Here is a 22,520-nt window from a genome sequence, read left to right as displayed (position 1 = left end):
AGGATACTGATTGGAACGGTTAACTGAGAGGTGTCGGTTTCTGGTGTTTCCTTCTACCCCTTGTCCCTCCCTTCAGTTGGCCGCACTTTTCTGGTCACTGCCTCAGGGAAGAGGTGACACAGCAGACACGCAGAGAGAAAAAGAATGGATTCTTGGCCTTGAGTTTCAAAAACTTAAACTAGAAATGGCTCCCAGGGCTGGGAAAAAATCAGAGAAACAGAGAGGGGGAGGTTGGTGGGGAGGGGCAGGGGGCTGCCCCGGGGAGACCGTGTGGACGTGAGAGGATCAGGTCCAGCCTCCACTCCCACGGGAACCGTCTGCTGCAGGCCCCAGGGCTGAGTGGAGCCGAGCTCACACCCGCAGGTGGCCCCGTGTCTGCGAGCCCACTGGGGCTGGGGTCGGTGTCCTGTGATGTCTTCCCGTGGACAGCAGCAGGAGCACTGCTGGCTGACCAGCCAGCTGGCAGGGTGCCCATCTGTGTCCTTGGGGACAGCCCCTCTTGACATTCCAGGACACTCAAGCCCCCAGAGGGTGGAGTTAACTGAGCAGGGGCAGAGTGGGGTGACAGGCAAGCCCCAGCCCCTGTCCCTTTCCCCAGACTTGGTTGGGACAGAACAGAACCAGCTTGTGATCAGCCCCTGAGCTGGGGATGTGGACACTCCTCCCGATAAAACAACAGAGAAGGGCTGGTGTCAGCACCCCAGTAAAGTGGTCACAGCGGCATGGTTCAGCTGAGCAGACCCAGAGAAGGCGAACCTGCTTCCCACTCTTATCAATCCCCCCTCCAGCCCCGGAGTCGGGCCCATGACAGGGTGCCCGGTGCTACCTGTTGGCCGCTCTGGGCGTCTCCCAGACCCCTCTCTGAACACTGCGCTGAGGGATTAACTCTTGCATACCTATAAAGTTGGCTTTATTTTGAGGAGCTGAAAGTGCTTATTCCTCTAGTATAGCATTGGAACCCCATTCCAATTTGATGATGGGGAAACTGAGGCCCACGGTGGTTACCAATTGAGTCCATGTGGTGTGTCAGCTCTGTGCTAATGTCCTTTACACATGTTACTTGACATACGTGACTCCGCCTAACTCTTACAGCAACCCTATGAGCCAATGTTCCCAATTCCATTTTATAGATGGGGCAGCCGAGACCCAGAGAGGTTCAGCAACCTTCCCAGGGCCACAGAGCAGAGTGGCAGAGCTGGGATTCCCACCCAGGCCCTCCGACTCCCGGGTGTTTTGCCAGTCTCCCAGTTAAATGACTTGTCCAAGGTCACACTGTAGCTCAGGAGTGAGCTGAGACTGGCCCCTTAGTCCTAGTCCGTGCTCTCTAGCATTCTGTATGGCTTCTGTTATCGCTTGCAGAGCCGTATGGGACTTGAGCAAGGAGCGCAGAGGAGGAAAGACGGCTGTTCATCCTCTCGCTGTCTCCCTCAGACGCCTGTCCAGGTGGCGGGAGGCAGCGCACGGCCCTCTCCCACCTCCCCATCGCTGCTCAGCTGACCCGCAGGAAGGGCTCCCACCGCAAACACCCCACTGTTTACTTGCCCCCGAGGAGGGTGAGAGGCGTCAGGGGGCCCGGCGGGGAGACACGGCCTTACCAGCCATCACCTGGACTACATTACAGCAGCTGCGACTAATTAAACTTTGATTTCCTCAAATTTCAATCTTCTTGGAAATTCCTTCAGAGCCTGACGGTATTCAAGGCTGTGGCAGAAAGTAAATACCAGACGACACAGGGGCCTCCAGGCGGCCCATTCTCCGTCTGTCTCTCTCCCTTTCTCTCTGCCCCCTTTGGTGTTTCTTCCCGAGGCCTCACAAGAGAATCTCCCTAGATGATCTCCAAACCACAGCCCCAGAAGCTGATTTGGGGTTTCCACCAGGTGAAAAAATGCTCCTTCTGTCCTCCTGGGGGTGGCAAGGATGTGGCGGGAGGAGGGTCACGTCCTTCACTCCCTTGGGGTGGCTGCAGGCGTGAAAACAGCCATCTGGGTGGCCTGTGTCCTTGAGATCCCCCCATGGCTTCCCCTGGGGTCATCTCAGGTGGCCTAGTGTCCTTGGCCAACCAACCAAGCAGGGAAACCCACAGAGAGACGCAGCTGGGGCCAGCAGAGTTTGTGTGGTGGGAACGTGGCTCACAAGAGGCGCAGTCGAGTGGCTGGATGTGCCTGCTTCTGGGTGTGGGCCCTTGGGCTCCGTGAGGTGTCCACACCGCCTCCTGTCTGCCCGTGAGCGTTGCGCTAAGGCTGATGGCCACCACTCATTGGGCATCTATTACATGCCAGGCCCCGTGCTGAGTCATTTATGTCCCTTCCAGTCTTCACAACAGTCCTGTAAGGACTGTAAGGCAATAGTGCCCTGTTTGACGGAGGTCAGAGGTCAGGAGGTCACCTGAGGTCAGAGACATTAAGAAACTGGCTCAAAGCCACACAGGAAGAGCCAAGATTCAGACCTTGGTCTGTTTGAAGCTCACACCTACACCCTCACTGCCACATCACGAGGCCTGTACAGCTTGAAAATGCTTTGCATCTTCTAGCAGAGCCGGGCTTCAGTTGGAATGGAAGACAATGGCATACCGTTTCTTCGGACATCTTGATTTGGGTCCATTTTCTCTTCTTTCTAAACGATTAAAGAGATTTTAAGATTTTCTGTCTTAATTTAAAGGAATCAACAAATACTTGTTTTGTGTAGAAAAATTGGAACATACGAATAAGTGAAAGATGAAAATAAACATCCATAATCCTGCCAACCAGAACCACATCTGTTCTCATCCTGGCGTGTACTCTTGTGGATGGTGTGTGCGTGTGTGTGTCTTTCTGTTCATTTAAAAACCATTCGTGGAGCATGTGCAACGGAGACGCCGATGCTATGAGAGAGGCAGCAGCGGTGTAGGGAAGCCCGTGGACTCTAGTATGATACCACCTTGGTTGAATCCTGGCCCTACCACTTATTAGATGTGACCTCGGCAAGTGTCTTTACCCCATGTGCCTCAGTTTCTTCATCTGCAAAATGGACGTAAACAGCTGTATCTCCCTCATAGCGTTGTCAAGAGGGTTCAATGGGCTAATGCATGGAAAACCCTTAGCACAATGCCTCGTACGTGGTAAACACTCAATAAGTGTCAGCTGGTACTGTTTGTGCCAGGCTACAAGCAAAATTAGACAGGGCCCCCCGTGCACGAGCCCTCGGTCTGGGGTGGGGAGAAAGACTGAATCAAACCATCACACAAGCACATGTCGAGTCGCCTCCAGAGTGCTCCGAAGGTGAGGGAGGGATGTGGAGCTGTGCGAGCCTCTATCCCCGAGATTGATCCAGGCGGGGAATCACAAAGGCCTCAGCAGAGGGGACACTAGAGCCTTGATCTGAAGGACATGGGGGAATGAAATAGGCCAGATCAGGAGGGAAGAGCATTGCACGGGGGGAACAGCATGCTCTGAGGCCTGTGGGTGAGCAACACAACCAGTACGGGCCTGAGGCAGGCCAGCGCAACTCGGTGGAGAGTGAGGGAGCAGGATAAGGAACAAGAATGGAGGGGTTGGCAGGGGCTGAGGACGCCTTATAGGCGCACTCTCAGCATTTATCCTGAGAGCAGCGAGGAGCCCTTGAAGGGTTTAAGGCAGGGGATGTCACATGATCCGATTAGTTTTTAAAAGATCCCTTTGGCTGCCTGCTGAGAAGAGAGTGGCGGGGAGGTCAGAGTAGAGGGGGCACAGTACATCCCCGGGCCCTGCGCCTGGCTTCACAGTTTAGAGGCACTGCTCTGGCCCTCTTTGGCCTGTGCCTGTCCCAGTGGGGAGAAGAGTCTGTGGGCCAAGGGCACTTGTCCCCCGGGGCCTCTACCCACAACCCTCCCCAACAAGAGCCTGATCCCAAGGCTGTGTCCTCAGGCCAGTCTCCCTAAAGGAGGACCCACTGCCAGTGTGTGCACCCCTGCGCCTGACGGTGGCAAAGGAGTGGCCATTTGCAAGGGCGTGGCTGCAGTGTCCACACCCTGCCCCTACGGCAGGATGGAGCAGGGATGGCAAGAAAAGGAGGAGGGCAGGAACTGCCAGCTTCCGTTCTGACTCTCGGCCAGGGTGGACCTGGATGGAAACCCCTCCCCCCCCCACCGCAGCCATTCAGGAGAGCAGTGGGCAGACTCAAGAGGTGCTGAGGACACGAACCCTCTGGGAGTTAGGGAAAGACAGGACAGGGAGACGGGCTGAGGGTGGGCTTCTGCCTGCACACCAGGGGTGCTGAGGGACCCTGTGGAGAGGACCTGGCTTGGGTGGAGGGTAGATTCCGTGGGTTTGCACATGTTGAGGCTGAGGATCTCTTGGGACATTTAAAAGATGTCAGATAGGCAATTCTATCTCTTTCTTTCTCTCTCAATCTTTCTTTACACACACACACACACACACACACACACACACATGCGTGCACACACACACACACAGAGATATTTGAAACTAAAATTCATTCCACTTGTGGGAGGCTCTGAACCCAAGACGCTTTGTCTCCACCTGAAGGCTTGTCCTGTTATTCTACCCTTAGTCATTGACACTCTAGTATGAATTAGAGGCTCAGTACCCTTCCAGTTTGGTTCCTGACTGAAAGCAGTTTCTGTCTGGGGTAATCTAGGAACATGGTGCCCTGCACAGCCTGTGGCACGGGGGAGGCCCTCACGAAGGGCCGAGGACCAGCCTGGTTCATCTTGCTCTCCCCTCCTCCGTGGGCAGAGCCTGGCTGTGGCTCTGGCTCCCAGGCCTGATGGTCAAACCCCACGGAAGCTCCCTGGAATGCCCTCCAGGCTTCTGGCCCTGGCCCCCATTCCTGCTTCTCAGCCCAGGGGCGCATGGGCTCTGCATCTGCTGGTGGCTCACTCCTCGCTCACTTGGTTGAGCAGTAGGTTCTGTTTCCAAAGCTGTGCTAGGCTGTGAAGGGATCGGCCTACCGCAGCCTATGCCACATGTGACTCTGAGCTGGGGCCTGTGGCTGCTTTTGCTACCCCCAGCCCAGGAGGGAGGCAGCAGCACCCCGACGCTTCTCTGTGCCTGGCCCGACTTGTACATCTGGGCCCTCAGGCAAGGCCATCAGGCAGGGCTGGCCCGAGCTGGCCCTGTGGCTCAGCAGTCGAGTGCTGGCTCCCTCTCCCCACTGCCTGATCAAACAACCACATGTGGGCAGCGGCTGTGCCTCTCCGGCCTCCCGGGGCCAGGAGCTGGCGGGGTAGATGAAACCCAGCAGGCCACAATGATCCTGGAGGCCAAGTGTGGGCTGCCGGCCTGGAGGAGCGGGGCTGCCGGCTTACCTCGGCTTCCTCCCTCTCTCCCCAGAGGGGTTGGGACCTGGAGGGAACCACAGAGAGGGGAGAAAGGAGGAGCCCATCTTCCCCCTCACTAGGTCTGAGGGACAGAGCTGCATCCTGGGTGGGCTCTGAGGTCTTCCTGGTCAGAGATCCCCGGGCTTTCCAGGTAGGAGGGGACCTTCAGAATGGGGACATGCAAGGCTCAGAGAGGTTGTGACTGGCCCAAGGTCACCCAGCAGCTGAGGTGGTCTCAAACTCAGATTGTTTAACCCCTGATCTCTGTCCAGTACTCTCTTGCTAACTCCTCTTCAAGCCCTGAATTTATTCACTTTGTCAACAAATATTGACTGCGTGCTCCCCGTGTGCTCCTGTTCGTGCTGGGCCCTGTTTCACAGAGGAGGCCCCTGTCCCCAAGGGGCGTACATCTGCAGAGACAGGCCACAAACAATGAACAGAAAAACGGACAAGGGGAGCTTCAGCACACTGTCTGGTGCCAGCAGCTGCTCGATGAATACGTGTCGAATGGACGGCTATAAATGTTCTGAAGAAAACAGAGCAAGACAGCGTGACGGAGTGTGGGAGCATGTTACAGAGTGAACGTTTATGTCCCCCAAAATTCACGTGTTGAAATCTGACCCCAATGTGATGGTATTAGGAGGTGGGGAATTTAGGCGTGATTAGGTCTTGAGAGTGCAGCCCTCATGAATGGGTTAGTGCCCTTATAAAGAGACCCCAGACGGCTCTCTAGTCTTCTCTCCCCAGGTGAAGCAGCAATGAGAAGCTAGCAGTCTGCAACCCAGAATAGGGTCCTCACCAAGAACCTGACCACGCTGGCACCAAGATCTCAGACTTCCAGCCCCTAGAACCATGAGAAAGAAATCTCTGTTGTTTATAAGTCACTCAGTCTATGGTGATCTGTTATAGCAGCCTAAACTAATGCAGAGGGCTACCTTCATGTGGTAGAGGAAGCCAAGCTTATTTGTACAAGGTCATGCAGCTAGCAAGTGCAGAGTTAGAACAACGCACATTGTGCAGTTGGCTAGCCACATCTCTGGGCAATCACCAATGACCATCAGGGTGGGAGAATGTTTCTCCATCGGTAAGCGACACATGACAGTAAATGGGCGTCTGGCTGAGCTTGTAGCTGATTGCATCCAAAGCCACCCAGGAGGTTATCACGATGAGGGGGTTTGGGCCTGGCTGTGATGGGATCACTGTTCTCAGTCTTCACAGTTCCTTAGGGCTGGGAAAGGAAGCCCCTTGCAGTACAGGCTGATGGACAGCAGAGGGCACCAACTGAACGGACGGGGATCCCCGGAAGGAGGAAGTAGTTGGTCTGGGGTTCGTACTTGATGGTTGGTGGCTACCGAAGATTTCACTGTCACAACAACCAGTGACAACTGGTATGTATCCACGTGGATTCATTTAACAAAGATTCACTCTATGCTGAGCACCATTCTAAGTCTCAGGGAAACAGAGAATGATGAGTCAAGAATGGGAATTAGCTTTCATCTTGAATGTTGGTTTGCTTTCATTGGAGCACTATGCCTAGAGCACAGTGTTAAGAAAAATTCTGAGGCTGCATGCTGATTAAGGGGGATAGAATGCTGTGATTGATTAGCAATGTCTGTCAGGGTGAGGTTTGGCAGAGGGTAGCACGAATGTCAGGTATTTGTTGTCTCTTCTCTAATGCAACCTTGTTAGTGGAACAATTGAGTAAATCGAGACTCAGAGATGCCAAGCTTATTTGTACAAGGTCATGCAGCTAGCAAGTGCAGAGTTAGAACAACGCACATTGTGCAGTTGGCTAGCCACATCTCTGGGCAATCACCAATGACCATCAGGGTGACCAGAATGCTTGATGGGGGAGTGGACATCTGATGTATTGCCAGCTGGAGCAGTGCTATGATACTGGGTGCTTAGAGAGCCAAGCTGGTGGCCCGTGGGGCAGGATGGACCATTCCAGAACCCACAATGGGGGCCAAACAGCAGCCAAGAAGTGGCAGGGCCCAGGCTCGACCCAGGCCTCACAAAGGAGGTGCTTAAATGTGAAAGGTTAAAATAAGTCATATTTATTGCAGACAATTTGGAAGATATGATAAAACAAAAAATAAATTTACAAAACGCCTGTAATCAATCTCATTAGATAGAAATAATTACTATCAACATCTTAATCGTGTATTTACTCATAAATATGTGCTGTATATATGTTTGAATTTTCTTTTCTTTTTTTTTTTGCAGGGAAGGATTCACCCTGAACTAACATCTGTTACCAATCTTCCCTTTTTTTTTTTTTTTAATGTTTTCTTCTCCCCAAAACCCCAGTACATAGTGGTATATCCTAGTCGGAAGTCCTGCTAGTTCTCTATGTGAGCCGCCGCCACAGCACGGCAACTGACAGATGGGTGGTGTGGTTCCATGAATGGGAAATGAACCTGGGCCGTGGGGGCAAGAGTGCGGAACTTGAACCATTAGACCCTCAGGGCTGGCTCTGAATTTTCTTTTTTATTACTTAGTGCAGTGGTTCTCAAAGTGTGATGCTTGACCAGGAGCATCAGGAAACTTACCAGAAATGCAAATTCTTGCCCTCTCCCCGCCACTGAATCAGAGACTCTGGGGCTGGGGCTCAGCAATCTGTTTTAACACGCCCTCTAGCTGGCTCAAGTGTGAGAACCACCGACTTCATGTATTATGTACAACTTTCCACTGTCATTAAATATCCTTTGACAATCTCATGTTTAATGCTGGAAGATCTTTTACTGTATTGACTTGGTCAATTCTCTAAAGCAACGCTGTGGTGCCCATCTCGTGCGCACGTCTGCCCGTGCCCACTAGGGCTTGTTTTGGGAAGTGGTGTCCTTTGAGCTGGGCCAGTGACAGGGGGCAGGGGGTCCCTGCGGGCCGGGACGGAGACCGGAGGCTGTCTCTGGTCTGGGGCCGCAGGCAGACAGGAGGGGCCAGAGCTCTCCCCCCCGTCACACCCTCCCTGGAGTGGCCCTGGCAGAGCAGGAAGCCAGTGGTGAACGTGTCAACGTCAATTGGAAGAGACTTCGGCAAAAAGAGTCCAGATTTCCTGGGGCCTGTGGCCGGTGCTGCGAAGCAGAGGGAAGCCACACTCTGCCAGGCGTAGACCGAGGGAGAAAGGAGTAGCTGATAAAACAGCTTTGGTTTGTTCTGTTTTCTTGTTTTGTTTTTTTCTTTTTCCCTTTGTGTGTGGAGGAAAGTTGGATGTACTAGTCTGTCCTAGAATGTTTGACTCTGCATGCCCGAACTGCCACTGTTCATCCAGGCTTCGTCCTCTTTCCTGACACAGGCTCTCAGTTCCAAAGTTGGGTCTCTACAGGTCCTCCCTGGACCCCCACCTTCAGCAGCTCTCCCCAAAACGCCCAGGCCCCAGCTCCTCAGAGATTCTCAAGGCCTTGCTGTCTGCTTTGTTTTTCTGGCTCGGCTCTCTGGTTAGGCAGGTACAGGTAGATGACGCTGGAAATGAAGGGGCAGCTCCCACCAACCCAAATTAATTGGGATGCTTCGTGAAGGGACAAGTAGCGATCTATGAGCTGGCGCCAACGCCCCAACCCCCAACAAGCTGGCGATGGAGGGGGAGGGGCCGGGCTCCTGAGAGCCAGCAGGTGTCAGTCTCACCTCAAGCCCCAGGGTGCCGCGGAGGGCTGGGCTTTTGGGCGGGAGCTGCAGAGAAGGCCAAGGCCCAGGCAGCCCCTGCCTGGGACTGGGAAGCGCTGGCTGGGGCTCTGCTCAGGTGGCAGCCCAGGCCAGCCCACCGATCCTGCCATTCTACCGCTCAGTAAACTGGCTGTGGCTTCCCAGGCCTATGAAAGTCCCAAAGTCCTAGCTTGGGATTGAGGACCCACCTTTCTATGACCTCAGATCTCTCTAGCTGTATCCCCTGGAACAGTGCCCAATAAATACTGGCAGAATGAATGAATGAATAAATGAATGAATGAATGCCACACTCTCTAGCCAGGCAGCTCACTCTTTACATTACTCTTGAAATGCATGTTCCGTTTTTCTGCTGTCCTCCTCTCCACTTACCCAGACTGCCAGTGCCTCTGGGCCTGGTCTACAGCGGATGCCCAATAAAGGTGTGAAAATGAAAATGTGAATGTATGGATGAGCGAAATGATGGAGTTGTGTTCCGGATGCCTAATGAAGTCATCTCTGCCCCCTCTGGTCTTCTACGTATCTGTCTGTTGTGCCGATCGCTCTCGTGGCCCACGTGGCCTCGTTTCCACGTGCACCCTAGGCTCTGCGGGTGTGTGTTGGGGTGGGGAGTTTTCTTTGTACATCCTACAGAGCCTAGGGCTGTGTCTGGCTCAGACCAGGGTCAGGACAGGGAGCAGGAGACTGACCATCCTGTGCGGCCCGCTCCCGATGGGTCTGCCTCAGTCCGTAAGTCACAGATCCCTCCCCATTTACACTGGGAAGAGAAAGTCCTTTTTTGGGCTTTGCATCTTTATCATCAAATTTTACTCACTCTGATTCCAGAAAGGATGATCAGAAAAGACATGTGGACACCAGAAACAGTAATTCAAAGCCAAAAGACCAAGAGCTGTGAATGCAACTGAGGAGATGATCGTACCAGAAAATCTGGCTGAACCCCAAATTTGTTTCTGAGCCTCCTGGCCATTTCACAGGTGAGCAAACTGAGACGCAGAGAGAGAGGAAGAGGCTTGCTCAAGTCACGGTAATAACAAACACCATGTGGCATGCACCGTCTCATTGAACCCTCATCAGAGCCCTGCCAGGCAACTACCACTGTATCCTCACTTCAGTGATGGGGAAACCGAGGCACAAAGAGGTCAAGTAATTTGCCAAGACCACACGCCTGAGTTTCCAACCCAGGGAGTCTGGCTATGGATTCTGGGTTCTTAGCCACTGCCCTATCCTGCAGCTCTCTAAACGAGAAGGAAGAAAGAAAGGAAAAACGCCAAGGACTCATCCGTCTCCGCATATTTTTGGGGTCTCTGATGGATTCAGTACATTAGCTGGGGCCGGTGACGGGCTCTCTCCGGGGTTCCCGCTAAGGCGCGGCTGCCTAGCAGTGGCTCAGTATATATTTCTCCCATCAAGTGACTTCCACGCTGTGACCACAGCCTTCACTCAAAACAGTGCTGATGGCAGCATTGCAGGCGGTGAGTGGGGAGACCTTAGGCTCGTTCAGCCACCCCGTGGAGGAGGTCTCCTCCTCAGCTGAGACTGCGGCCAGCTCTGCCTGCCGTTGGTGGCTGTGGGCTTCCTGGCAGACACTGCAGTGTCCCAACCTCAAAAGAGGTTCAGAGAACTCTGTCCAGGGAAAAGCAAATCCGTTTCTTGAAGAGCTGTAGCAATAAGGAGCCCCCCATCTGTCAAGAAGAAATACTGCTTTAAGACAAAAGAACATCCCCAGGAATCCTGGGGTCTGATCTCACCGGATCCTTTAGTTTCTTCTGAAGGAGCCCAGCTGTGGCCTGACCTTGGCCTGGCTATCCCTCACCACCTTTGCGGATCCCCTGGTGGCAGCCGCTGCTTAGTAGTCCTACGTTGGTCTGACTGGTCCCCCTGGCCTGCCTCCTTCACCAAGAGGCTTTCAGGATCACTCGATTTGGGGCTTGGATGGGACCTCGTGGGTGCCCTGTGGGGCATGTAGCAGAGGACACAGGCCATCCTTCAAGGCAAAAGACCTCGATTCCAATCCCAGCTCCTCTCTCTGTGGAACCTTAGATACATTTCTTCAAATTTGGGAAAGTCTCAGTCATTATGCCTTAATATTTATTTTCTGCCCCACTTTCACTGATTTCTCCTCCTGGGACTCCAATTACACATATGTTAGACAGTCTGATATTTTTCCAGAGGTCCCCAAGGCTCTATTCACTTTTTCTCAATCTTTTTTTCTCTCTCTGTTCTTCGCATTGAGTAATTTCTCTTGATCCATCTTCAAGTTCACTGACCCTCTCTTCTCCCATCTCCAATCTGTCGTGAAGCCCATCTAGTGAATTTTGCATTTCAATTATTGTACTTTTCAGTTCTAGAACTTTTATTTGGTTCTTTTAAAATTAGTTTCAGTCTTTCTGCTGACTTTGGGTTACGTTTTCCTGTTTCTTTGCACGTCGATAATTTTTGACTGTGTACTAAGGATGATTCTTTGTAGAGACTCTGCATTCTTTTATCTTCTTCTGAAAGTTGTTGATGTGTGTTCAATTAGATGGTTCAATAACCGGCCGATCACGTTGAACGTGTGTGGGCTTGGTTTTATACTTTGTTAGGGCGGACCTAGGGAAGCCCAACGTTTTTCCCAAGCCCCTCTAACATACTGGGACTCAATCTTCAAATTCGTCCTTCCTGTGGCTCTTGTCCAGGCTAGTTTTAGGTTTTGGCAGAGAGGGTCTAGAACAGCCTCACTCAAGGGCAGCGTTTCTCAACCTTGGCACTATTGACATTTGTGGCTGGCAATTCTGTGTTGTGGGGGCCATCCTGTGCACAGTGGCCTCTACCCACTACATGCCAACCGTAATCCCAGTCTTGACCATCAAAAACGTCCCCTGGGGGGCAAAATCACTCCTGGTTAGGAACCATTGCTCTAGAGGGTGGTCTTACTTTGAGATATTTGGAAAGAGCCTCCAATGCAGACTTTTGACCTTCTCCTCAAGTGAGGTTCCACACCCAGCACACAGGGCCCCCGACCAGACTGAGAGAAGGACCCGTGTCCCATTTATGCACCTCGCTGCTGGAGTATGCTACAAATTCAGGTGCATTGAATAAATCCTGGAGCAATCTGGGGAATATCACAAACTGTAGTATAATTTTTAGGGTGTTAAATTCACTATTAGTAAATATTTTAAATAGAGCTTGATATTTGAATTCCGTGTTGGCATTTTCCCCACTTTTAATATGAGTGGCTTTCCGAGATGGAAACGGCTGGGGCCTCTCTTGTTGTCTGTGAGGCTCAGAGCATATTCTCTCCTTGGTCTGTTTTCTGGCATGTTCTACCCATGGTTTCTTGCTGCCTTTCCGAGGAGATGTCTCTATGCCTCCCTTTCTCCTTATGGTCTCTAGCATCTGTCCCACGGGAAGAGCCCGCGGTCCAGGGTCGGGTGAGGCTCCCAGTGAGGGATGGGGGTGGGCTTGTGGGGGCTGGTGCAGTCGGAAGCTGCAGAGAGAACTTTCTTCAGGCTGCTCTGGGCTGAGATGTCAGCAGAAACCTTAGAGGAAGAAGGAAGTAGTTTGGCTGCTGTCTACACCCTGTTGGGGCTTAACCCAAACCACACTGGTTTTTTCTACATGGTTTCTTGGCAACTTAGAGACCAAATAAGGTTAAAAAGAAATGGTAGCCCGATATAGGTGAGGACACCGCAGGACAATACCAGGGTGCTTTACATGAGTTCAGATCTTCCAACCCCACAAGAACCTCCAAAGTGACCCCGCAACGGCTGTTGTCACCCCTGAGGAATGATAACTGGGCAGGCATTAGGAGGCTGGCAGCGGGGGGATGGGGGCTTTTGTATCATTTTCAGAAAAGAGGACTAGGCAGGTTCTGGGAAATCATTGACCAACCACGAGGCCCTGCCTCACGCCGCTGTAACGTTCTAGAACAGACCAGAGAATAGCAGCGGAAACTGACGACTGCCGGGAACAAAGTCTTGCCAAACTAACTTGACTTTCCTTTTGATCTGATGAACGGGCTGGGTACTGGCAGGAGCAAGTGGAGTTTGACTGAACAACCTCCCCAGAGACGATGCCCGGTGGGCGTGCGTCGCCGTGCGCCCTCTGCTCCTGGATCTGGAGCTCCCACCGTGCCCCAGTTTGCGTTAGTTCCCTGAGCTGCCCTGCTCTTCTCCCACATCTGGTGACTCTGGGCCTCCGTCCCTGTGGTTCCTTCCACCTGTAACACTCAGCCCCTCACTTGTTTCCTAGTTAACTCCTCATGTTTCTGGGCCCAGTTTAAACATTACTCCTCCGGGGAGGCCTCAACTCTGCCTGCACATCGTCCTCCCTGCTGCGCTGAGATTCAGCGCCCTGGAGAGGACTGGTTCCGTGACTATCCCCACCGTACGCTCCAGTGTCTGTTTCGTGTGTCGCTGTGTGTGGAGGGCACGTGGCAGGTGCACAATGAATGTCTGTGGAATGAATAAAAGAAAGGCTTTAGAGCTTATCCTGGCCCATGTCCTGAGAGGTGGTTGAAGGACCTGGGGATAGTCAACCTGGAAAAGAGAAGGTTCAGAGGAAGGCTGTCATTTAGAAGACAAGCTCTGTAGTTATAGACGTTCTCACAAAGGGCAGAACCAGGACCCATAGGTAGAAGTCAGAGGGAAGCAGGTTTTTGCTTACTCAAAGTGAAACCCATCTGTGCCAGAGACTGCTGGTTGCCTGCTCCTTCTTTAGTAACAGAACCCCACTTTTACTCAAGGCATCCCTGTGTCATTAAAAGATCACATTTTCTAGTCTATCTTGCAGCTACGTATGACCATGTGACTAAATTTGCGGCCAAGTGGAAGTTGTTGGGTGAGACTTTTGGGAAAGCTCTTAAAGCTGGCTCAGATAGCTGGCACATGCCATTTTTATCCTTCCTGTCCATCCTTCTTCACATCTGGAATGCAGACCTGATGGCTGGAGCACCAGCAGCCATTTTGGAACATAAGACAACCATGAGGATGGAACCATGTGCTAAGGATAGTGGAGGAGAAAGATAGAAGGATCTGCAGATATTAAGGACATTATAGAACTACCATACCTACTCCGGCTCTTACTTCCTGACTTATATGAGAAATAAACCTTTACTTTATTTAAGTCACTATTATTGGGTTTTTCGATATGCAGTCAAACCCAGTCTTAAATGATACACCAAATGTTTTCCTCCTCCCTTTATGAGGGTCTCCATTCTCTGGTGCAGCTAGGGAAAAGACCATTTGATCTCACTCATCCTGCATCCTTCTGGCCTTCGACATCCCTATCATCACCTGCTCCCGACCCTCACCTTTGGCTTCCTAGATGCCCTCCTCTCTTGCCACCCACTTTGCCCCGCACTGGACACTGCTCCTCCGCCTCATCCTCGTGCAGCTTCCCCAGCACAAGATTGTTGTGTGTAGCAGGCATTTCCTGAGGTTGCAGGGGAAGTGGGCGGTAGCTTCAGTGCAGAGCAGGGACCAGTTTCAAAATCAATGTCAGACATCACGTTTCTAGAAATGTCTTGGCCACACCCCAGCAGCAGGGATTTCTTGCTGGCAATATCCTTCCTTTGACTCTCAGTCGAAGAAACTGCGTTTCTCCTGTTTCTCTCTTCCCTCCAGCTGTAGCTGTAGTCCCCAAATTCCAGGGCCGCTCCCACAGAGCAGGCGGGCCCTGGACCTCCTCTGCACAGAGCTGCTGCTCCCGGTCTTCATCCATATCTGGCATCACGGGAAATTATGCTTTTTCTTTATCTTGGATCAGATGCTTAGATAGGGTCTATTCTCTCTGAACAACGCGAACCCTGGGGCTGGCGGGTTGGGGCTGTTTCTTTTCAGACTTACAGAATCAGCATCTCCCAGCGGGGGCCCAGGAATCCCTAATTTTAATAAGTTCCCCAGCGTGGGTAACTGAGGCCCAGAGAGGGGAAACAACCAGCTGAAGGTCACACAGCTGGTGACCAGCAAAACCTGAAGTAGATCTGAGATCTGCTAACAACTGTTCCAGGACTTGTAAACTAGTCCAGGCCGCAGCCTGGACTCTGGGGTTTAGGTCATCCCGTGAGATCCCAGCAGGTCTGTCTGCCACGCGGATCCCCGTCTGCTCCCTCCAGGATCCAGGCCTGCTGGCTGACTCCACGACAGGCCCACAGCTCTTGAATTTTAGCCTGGGAGCATCAAAGAGAAACTTGGAGCTTAGCCGGTGCCCTCAGAGTGTGGAAGCCACAGGCCCTGTGAGGATGGAGAGCGTGTGGAGATCGCCCCTGGCCCAGAGGGGAAACTGAGGCACAGAGAGAGAAAGAGACCAGCTTTTATCACCATTTGCAATGAGCTTCCTTCTGAAAGTCAATGCTGCAGTGCCAGCAAGCTCCATAGGAGGCGGGGTATGTTCTGTGACCGTCTCTCTTCATAGGAAGGGAAAAGCCGAAAGGAAAGTTGAGGCTGGCTGCACAGAAAAAATAACAGAAGTGTGTTTTCATCTTGTTATGGCTTATCTCTGGTGGTGGAGCAGAGTGGGTTTTGTTTTTCTTTATTTTCCAAATTTTCTGCATTACTAATAACAAATTATATTAGAATTTAGAGTCAAGGGGAAAAAAATCATCTCCGGGGCCGACGGGGATACTGGAAATCATGCTTCAGACACGTCACGCCTGGTCTCCTGCTTTGTGGCTGGCACTGGCGGCCGCCCCTCTGCTCTGGGGCAGGTGGGCCAGGGAGGTCCCCGCCTGTCTCCTGGAGTACTGAGGAGGCCGCCCCCCGGGGACACCCGTGCCTCCTGGTTCCGCTGCTGACTCTCGGGATTGGGGCTGCAGGGGTTTTGCCTACTGGCTGCAGGCACGGCCCATCTGAGCATGCCCTGCTGTGGACGGACACATTTCTCATTACAGGTGTCTCATTACGGATACAAGGGGAGCTGGATCTGGCTCAGAAAATACCTGCAAGTGGGGGCCACCTCTGGCTGAGGCGGATGAGGGCTGCACCTCTCAGGTGTCTGCAGCCTTATGGTCACTCCTGCTTGAAGTCTTGGGGCTAATTCTCCCCACCCCACCCCACCCCACCAGAGGCAGAGTCAACACGGAGGTCCATAGGCTAAAAGGTGGGTCGGGGGGTGGTTCTGTTTGTGCAACATTTGGCAAGTCACTTGACCTCTCTGGGCCTCAGTTTCCTCACCCACAAAGCCACGGAGCGGAGGAAACTGATTGCCGAGGTGGCTTCCAGGGCTGACATTCTGGGATTCTCTTTGGCTTCTGGTGGGCCGTGCTAACAGTTGGACCCCCCAGGGAAATGTGGGAGTGTTCCTGAGCAGAATTATATCCATCCGGGTGGCTGGACCCTGATAGGAGACCGGGGAGGGGCAGGACCCTAGCTGTGAGAGCAGTCAGACCTTTTAATCTCGGCCCTTTGTGGTGGTGTAGGCTGGGGATGGAGCAGGGCTCCATGGATGAACTCAGGCAATTGTGATCCCCAGAACTCTGACTCTCTGTTTCTAAAGACTCTGAATTTCAGAGCTCAAATGCGAGCATAGCATTGAATCCTACTCACAAGGAGTGACCACAGGACTGTGAGCAGGTCACTTTTCCTCTCTGGCCTCGCCCCTCATCTGTTCAAAGAAGGACTGAACTGTTAGGTGTTTTAACGTCTCTCCAAGCTCTACGGCTCACTGGCCCTACATGTGACATTGACCGAACAACCACAGAGGCCATCACGGCTGCCATCTTTCCAGAAGAGGTGAGGGCCCCAGCACCTGACTGGCCTCAGGGCCCATTTTCCAGAGGAAGAAACTGAGGCTCAGAGAGGTAAAGTCACAGGCCAAGGTTGCACAGCTAGTTGGAGGCAGAGCTGGGGCTCGAACCCTGGTCTCCTATCCCTGGAGCCTGTGCTCTTTACTGCTCTGCTGTCCCCTGCCCTGTGCTGTCACAATGCCCTCCCACCATCTGTGTGCTGTCTTCTCTCCCTCCTCATTCCCCTTTGCCGCCTCCATCCTGCCTCTGTTTCCCCACCAGTTCTCCCCCAGCTCTCTGGGTCCAGCTATGCCAGTGTCTCCGATGTCCACTTAGCTGGAAAGATGCTCCGTCCCACAGTGCTCACTCCGGCTGCCCAGCGGCAGCCCTGCCAGCTCCGGGGCCTTTCTGGCTTGTGACCAGTTGCTGCAGAGAAACCCTGAGCTCGATTTTTCTGACCACCCGATGGCCACCGTTACCTCCACTTAATAAATTGCACAGGAGCGATGGGTGGTCGACAGCAGAGGCCTGCACGGCCGAGTTGGAAATTAAAAGCGGTGGCCAAGAGTGGATTTGAATGCAGCAACAGGAACCATGAATATTTTACAAGAAACCGGAATTATTAATGTTTCAATAAAAAACAAAACCCCAATGTCCATGTGAAGATTACATGCGACTTAAAGCCTTCAGGAAACTGCTGTGGTCCTCCTTCGCTCTCTCTTAAACCACTCAGCATGGTTTTGCTTAAACCGTCCCCATCTCACCAACCCTCAACCCACCGGCCCTAAATGGCGGTGGGAGGGCCGCATCCGCCCGACCGCCCCGATAATTAGCACGGCCCCCACCTTCCTTCGGAGCTACGGACGACCAGAGAAATATTTCTGGAAGACTATTTACGAACTTCCCCATAATCATCCATCATACGGTTCAGAAGGAATGGAGCAAGATTTCTTACCTCAAGGAGCCTCTAATGCAAAAGAGCTATTTACCGGCCGCGGACGGGGGCTGAGATTTCTGCTGCCATTACTATAGAATACATAATAGCATCAATAATTAAGTATAAATTGGATTTAATATTTTATGCTGGCGACATGTAATTTACACTCTACCCGAGAAATCAAAGGTCAAGTCTGAAATAAATGAGCGTGGGGTCGAGCCTCCAGTGGAATTAGCACATTTCCCCTCCTGGCAGCTGGAGCCCATGATGAGAGCAGGAGAGGAGCCGGGCCATGGGGAATGAGGGGAAGCTGGGGTCTGGGAGCCCTCGGGAGACGCTGGTCTCCAGAGCGCGGCTCTTTACAAGAGGCCTCCGGCCTCCCTGGGGTGGGCGGACGCTGCTGGAGGCTCTGGGAGGGGGCGCTGGAGCGCTGGTGTTGGGGAGGTCAAACCCAGAGGCAAGTCCGCCTGAGGAGGGCGAGGCGTGGTTGTAGCCCTGAAGAGCTGGTGGGGTCCTGGGGGGAAACTGAGGCCCATAGAGGGGAAAGAGTTCCCTTAGATCACACAGTGACTTGGTGGCAGGGTCAGAATAGGACCCAGGCTCCCGGCTCCCAGCCTTGTCAGGACTGCTCTGACCTGCGGCCAGTGGATCACTGCCCCAGACGTCTGGGTGTGTCCCAGAAACACCACAGGCCTGCTTGCCTGCTGGAGAGACTGACCCGGGCCTGGGCTGGCGCCTGGCTCCGTCCTGTGTGCTTCTCAGAAGGCCATGGCTGCGGTGGGGTGGGAGTGTGGTCTCAGGCCGGCGCTGTGGTCGAGCATTGCGGGTGGAGAGGCAAGGATTCTCCCCGCAAGGGGGCTGAAGATCTGGTCGCTGTTTGGCATGAACAAGCCAAGCATGCGTGTTCACTAAACCCTTCCACAGCTCCCCACGGCCCCAGGAGAAAACTCCAGAGTCCTCTTCTTGCCTTACAAAGCCCTTCGCCATCCTGCACCCGCTCACCTCTTCCTCCCCATCTCCTGCCTCACTCCCTCCCGCAAGCACCCCAAACTCCAGCAACGCCCCTGTGGGCCAGGCTCCTCTCACACCAGGCCTTTGCCCTGGCCGTTCCCTCTGCCTGGACACCCTTCCCTAGATACCCACATGGCCTGCCTCACTCATTCGCGTCTCTGCCCTAGTCTCTTTCCCAAGCAGCCCCTGCCCATCTCCCCACCCCCACCCCATCCTCCTTGTCTGCTTCATCTTCCTTCCTTGTGCTCATCAGCACCTGCCACTTTATCTACCGGCAGGTTTATTGAGAGTCTCCCCTCACTAGAAGGTCAGCCCTGGAACCTCGTCCAGTCTGTTCACTGCAGTTGCCACAGCGCCTAGAACAGAGCTGGGCTCACAGTATGTGCTCGATTAATATTTGTTGAATCAAAGAATAAAAGAACCCAGTTAACTCCAAGTCATCTTTTACGTCTTTGCATAGCCATCGTCTCCTCCGGGGAAGTCTGACCTGCCCTCCTGATTGACGCCCCCAGCCCCCCTCCTCCCTGAGCTGAGTCAAGAGCTTCCTCAGCTCCCCGCAGGACCATGTTCTAGCATGGGTCTTGAGGCTTCCACTTGTCTGTTTCCTTGTCTGTCTCCGCCCTTGTTCTGGTCTCTGAGGTCTCCTCGGTTCCTAGTGAAGGGTCTGCATACAATAGGAGCTCAGTAAACCAATGCTTGAACGTCCTGGGCCACGGACATGCGGTGTGATGGCGGTCCTCTTGGCGTGACAAGCAGATGGGAACAGGGAAGGATCTGGCCCAAGCCCTGAAGTCTAGGCTATGGAGGTTTTTAGAAGCTGCTAAAGATGTCTTGGGAGGTGGCCCCAGCCAAGAAGCAGGGGTGGGGACCAGAGAGCACCCGCTCCCTCCCCCCACCCATCCCACCACACCCATCAAGCGCACAGGTTGGGCACAGAGCTGGGAGGGGCCCCCGGGAGGGGCTCTGCTTCCTCATCTGTGTTCCGGCAGATTGGACAGATGGACGGTGCTATGGACTGAATGTTTGTGTTCCCCTAAAATTCCTCTGTAATCCTAACCCCCAAAGATGATGCTATTTGTAGGTGGGGCCTTTGGGAGGTGTTTGAGTCATGAGAGTGAGCCCCCATGAATGGGATTAGTGTCTTTATAAAAGAGCCTCCAGAGAGACCCCCAGTCCCTTCCACCATGTAAGGATACAGCACGAAGACGCCGTCTACGAACCGGGAGGGGGGCCTCACCAGAACTCGAGCGTGCTGGTGCCTTGATCTTGGGCTTTCCAGCCTCCAGAACTGTGAGAAATGTTTCTGTTGTTTATAAGCCACCCAGTCTGTGGTATTTTGTTGTGGCATCCTGAACAGACTAAGACAGACCCCAAAGCCTTTCAGTTTGGAAACGCCCGCTTGGCTGTGACCTGGGGATGGGGGTGGGTCATGGGAACAACTGATGTTTGTTGAGGGCCAGACACTGCTTGGGAATTTTGAAAGTACTATCTCATTTAATTGTCACACAGCCCCACGAGGCGGATACTATTGTTCTCCCCAATTTATAGACCAGGAAACGGAGGCGTGGAGCCTAGTGGCTTACGTAAGCTCACCCGCAGCTAGTCTGCAGTAGAGTCAGGGGTTGAACCAGGCTGACTGCTTCTAGAGTCCAGACTCCAAACACCATTGTCTTACCTGATGGCTGAGGTTTGTCCCCCAGTGTCAACATGGGGTTAGGATGGGGGCCAGTGTTTGGTCTGTGTCCTTGTTAAGGAGTATCTCAAATGGAGGGCCGGGGAGGGGGCCCTTTAAATGCTGAGGGAAGCGCACTGCACACCCCCTCGCCTGGAACTTGAGCCCCACAGGTCCAGGGCGGCATCTTTCTCGCTGACCCTCCACCCTTCCTGCCCACAAATGTGGACCAGACTGAGAAATAGCCACCTCCTCACTCTGCGAACTTGGCAGGTCACCTTCCCTCTCTGGGCCCCAGAGGCCTCACTCCAGGAGGGGGACACGGGCTCCCAAGCATCCTTCCAGCTTCATCAGCCAGGGATGCTGTGTGTCTGTCTCTGTGATCTCCTCCCTCCTTCCTCCCTCCGGCTCCTGCCGGGGCCTCCTATTGGCTGAACCCAATGGGAAGCCACAGGGCTCAGGGGTGTGTTGGTGTCATCCGTGCAGGTCACCCTGGCGGGTCCAGAGCAGGGAGGAAAAAGCAGAAACTGGACCTGGAGGGGCAACCAGAAGAGACGGCACAGTCTGGTGGTAAATGTTGGTTGAAGCGAATTAACCAGGAGGAAGGGAAGGAAGTTTCTCCTCCAGGATCCTCCAAGAGGTGCATTCAGCCAAGGCGACTCAGCGGGGCTGTGAACTTCCACCTCGTGTCAGGCTGGCCTTGGTCTCTGAACTTCCTCCATTTGAAGCAGATGTCATTGTGTCTTCTCTCCTGTCACCATCAAAGCACAGTACCTGTATTTTTTCTACTCCTCATAACAACCCCACATCTCTACCCCATTTCACAGATGAGGAATCTGAGGCTCAGAGAGGTAAGGAAAGCTGCCCAAAGAGACACAGCTGACGAGAGGCAGAGTCAGGATGGGGCCTAGGCCTGGGTGCTCTCCATGGGCCACTCTGCTCCCCTCTTCAGCCCCCCAGGAGAGAGAGAGGAAGCAGCGTGGGGAGGGGCTGCCAGTGAGATCTGCCTCAAGTCCTGGGCCTCCCCACCCTGGCTGAGCAGGCTTGGGCAAGTCACTTAACCTCGCTGAGCTTCTGTGTCCTCATCTGTAAAACCGAGCTCAAGATATCTACCTGGCCGGAGTGTTTGGAATATTGCAGGAACGTACGTCAAACCTTGGCATTTGGAGGATGCTCTGCAGGGCTGGGCTCTGCAATGTCTGAGCTGGCTGGTGTGGATTGTCATGCGACAGAGGACAGCAGAGAGAGGGACACTGGAGTGTGGCAGGCCCTCCTCACCCCTGTGAAGGTGGTTTGAAGGAAGCTACTTGCCACGGGTGCTGGTTATCTATTAGTGCAGGAAATATCATCCCAAACTCAGCAATTTAGAGGAACGGCATTTTATTATTACCTCTGTCCTGAGAGCTGAGTTGACCAGGCTCCACTGAGCGGTCCTCACTCAGTTTCTCGTGTAGTGTGGCGGGAGTGTCCCAGGGCTGGAGTCGTCCCGAGGCTTCCTCAGTCTTGGGTCTGATGCTGACCCTGCCGTCCTCTGGGACCTCAGCCGGGCCCGTGGGCTGGACCGCCCGCGTGTGGTCCCTCCACGTGGCCTGGGCTTCCTCCGAGCACGGTGTCCGGGTTCCAAGAGGGAGCGTCCCAAGGAGGCAAGTGGAAGCTGTGTTGCTCTTTATGACCTAGCCTCCAAAGTCACGTAGCGTCACTTCCGCCATCGTCTCAGGCCCACTCAGATCAAGGGAGGGGACAGAGAGGGTCATTGTCACAGTGCTAGAAGAACATGTGGAATGGGAATTGTCGTGGTAGTCATCTTGGGAAAATACAGTCTGTCACCCTGTATGGGTTCTGTGGCCTCAGAAAGTTCACATAAAAGGAGCTTTAGGGGGCCGGCCCGGTGGTGTAGTGGTTAAGTTCGCGCACTCCACTTCAGCCGCCCGGGGTTCGCAGGTTCAGATCCCGGGCGTGGACCTTCGCACGACTTGTCAAGCCATGCTGTGGCGGCGTCCCATATAAAGTAGAGGAAGATGGGCACAGATGTTAGCCCAGGGCCAATCTTCCTCAGCAGAAAGAGGAGGATTGGCAACAGACGTTAGCTCAGGGCTAATCTTCCTCACACACACACAAAAAAGGAGCTTTGATGTCCCATTTGCTTTCTTCTCTCACATCTGGGAGACCTGTGTTTACCAAATTGCTTGTCTTCATTGACGATGGCAGCAACTGGTGCACCAGACTAGCCTGCAGTAAG

Source organism: Diceros bicornis, chromosome 13 (genome assembly GCF_020826845.1).
Source record: "Diceros bicornis minor isolate mBicDic1 chromosome 13, mDicBic1.mat.cur, whole genome shotgun sequence".
In the NCBI taxonomy this organism is placed as follows: domain Eukaryota; kingdom Metazoa; phylum Chordata; class Mammalia; order Perissodactyla; family Rhinocerotidae; genus Diceros; species Diceros bicornis.
Note: the sequence above shows the minus strand (reverse complement) of the source record.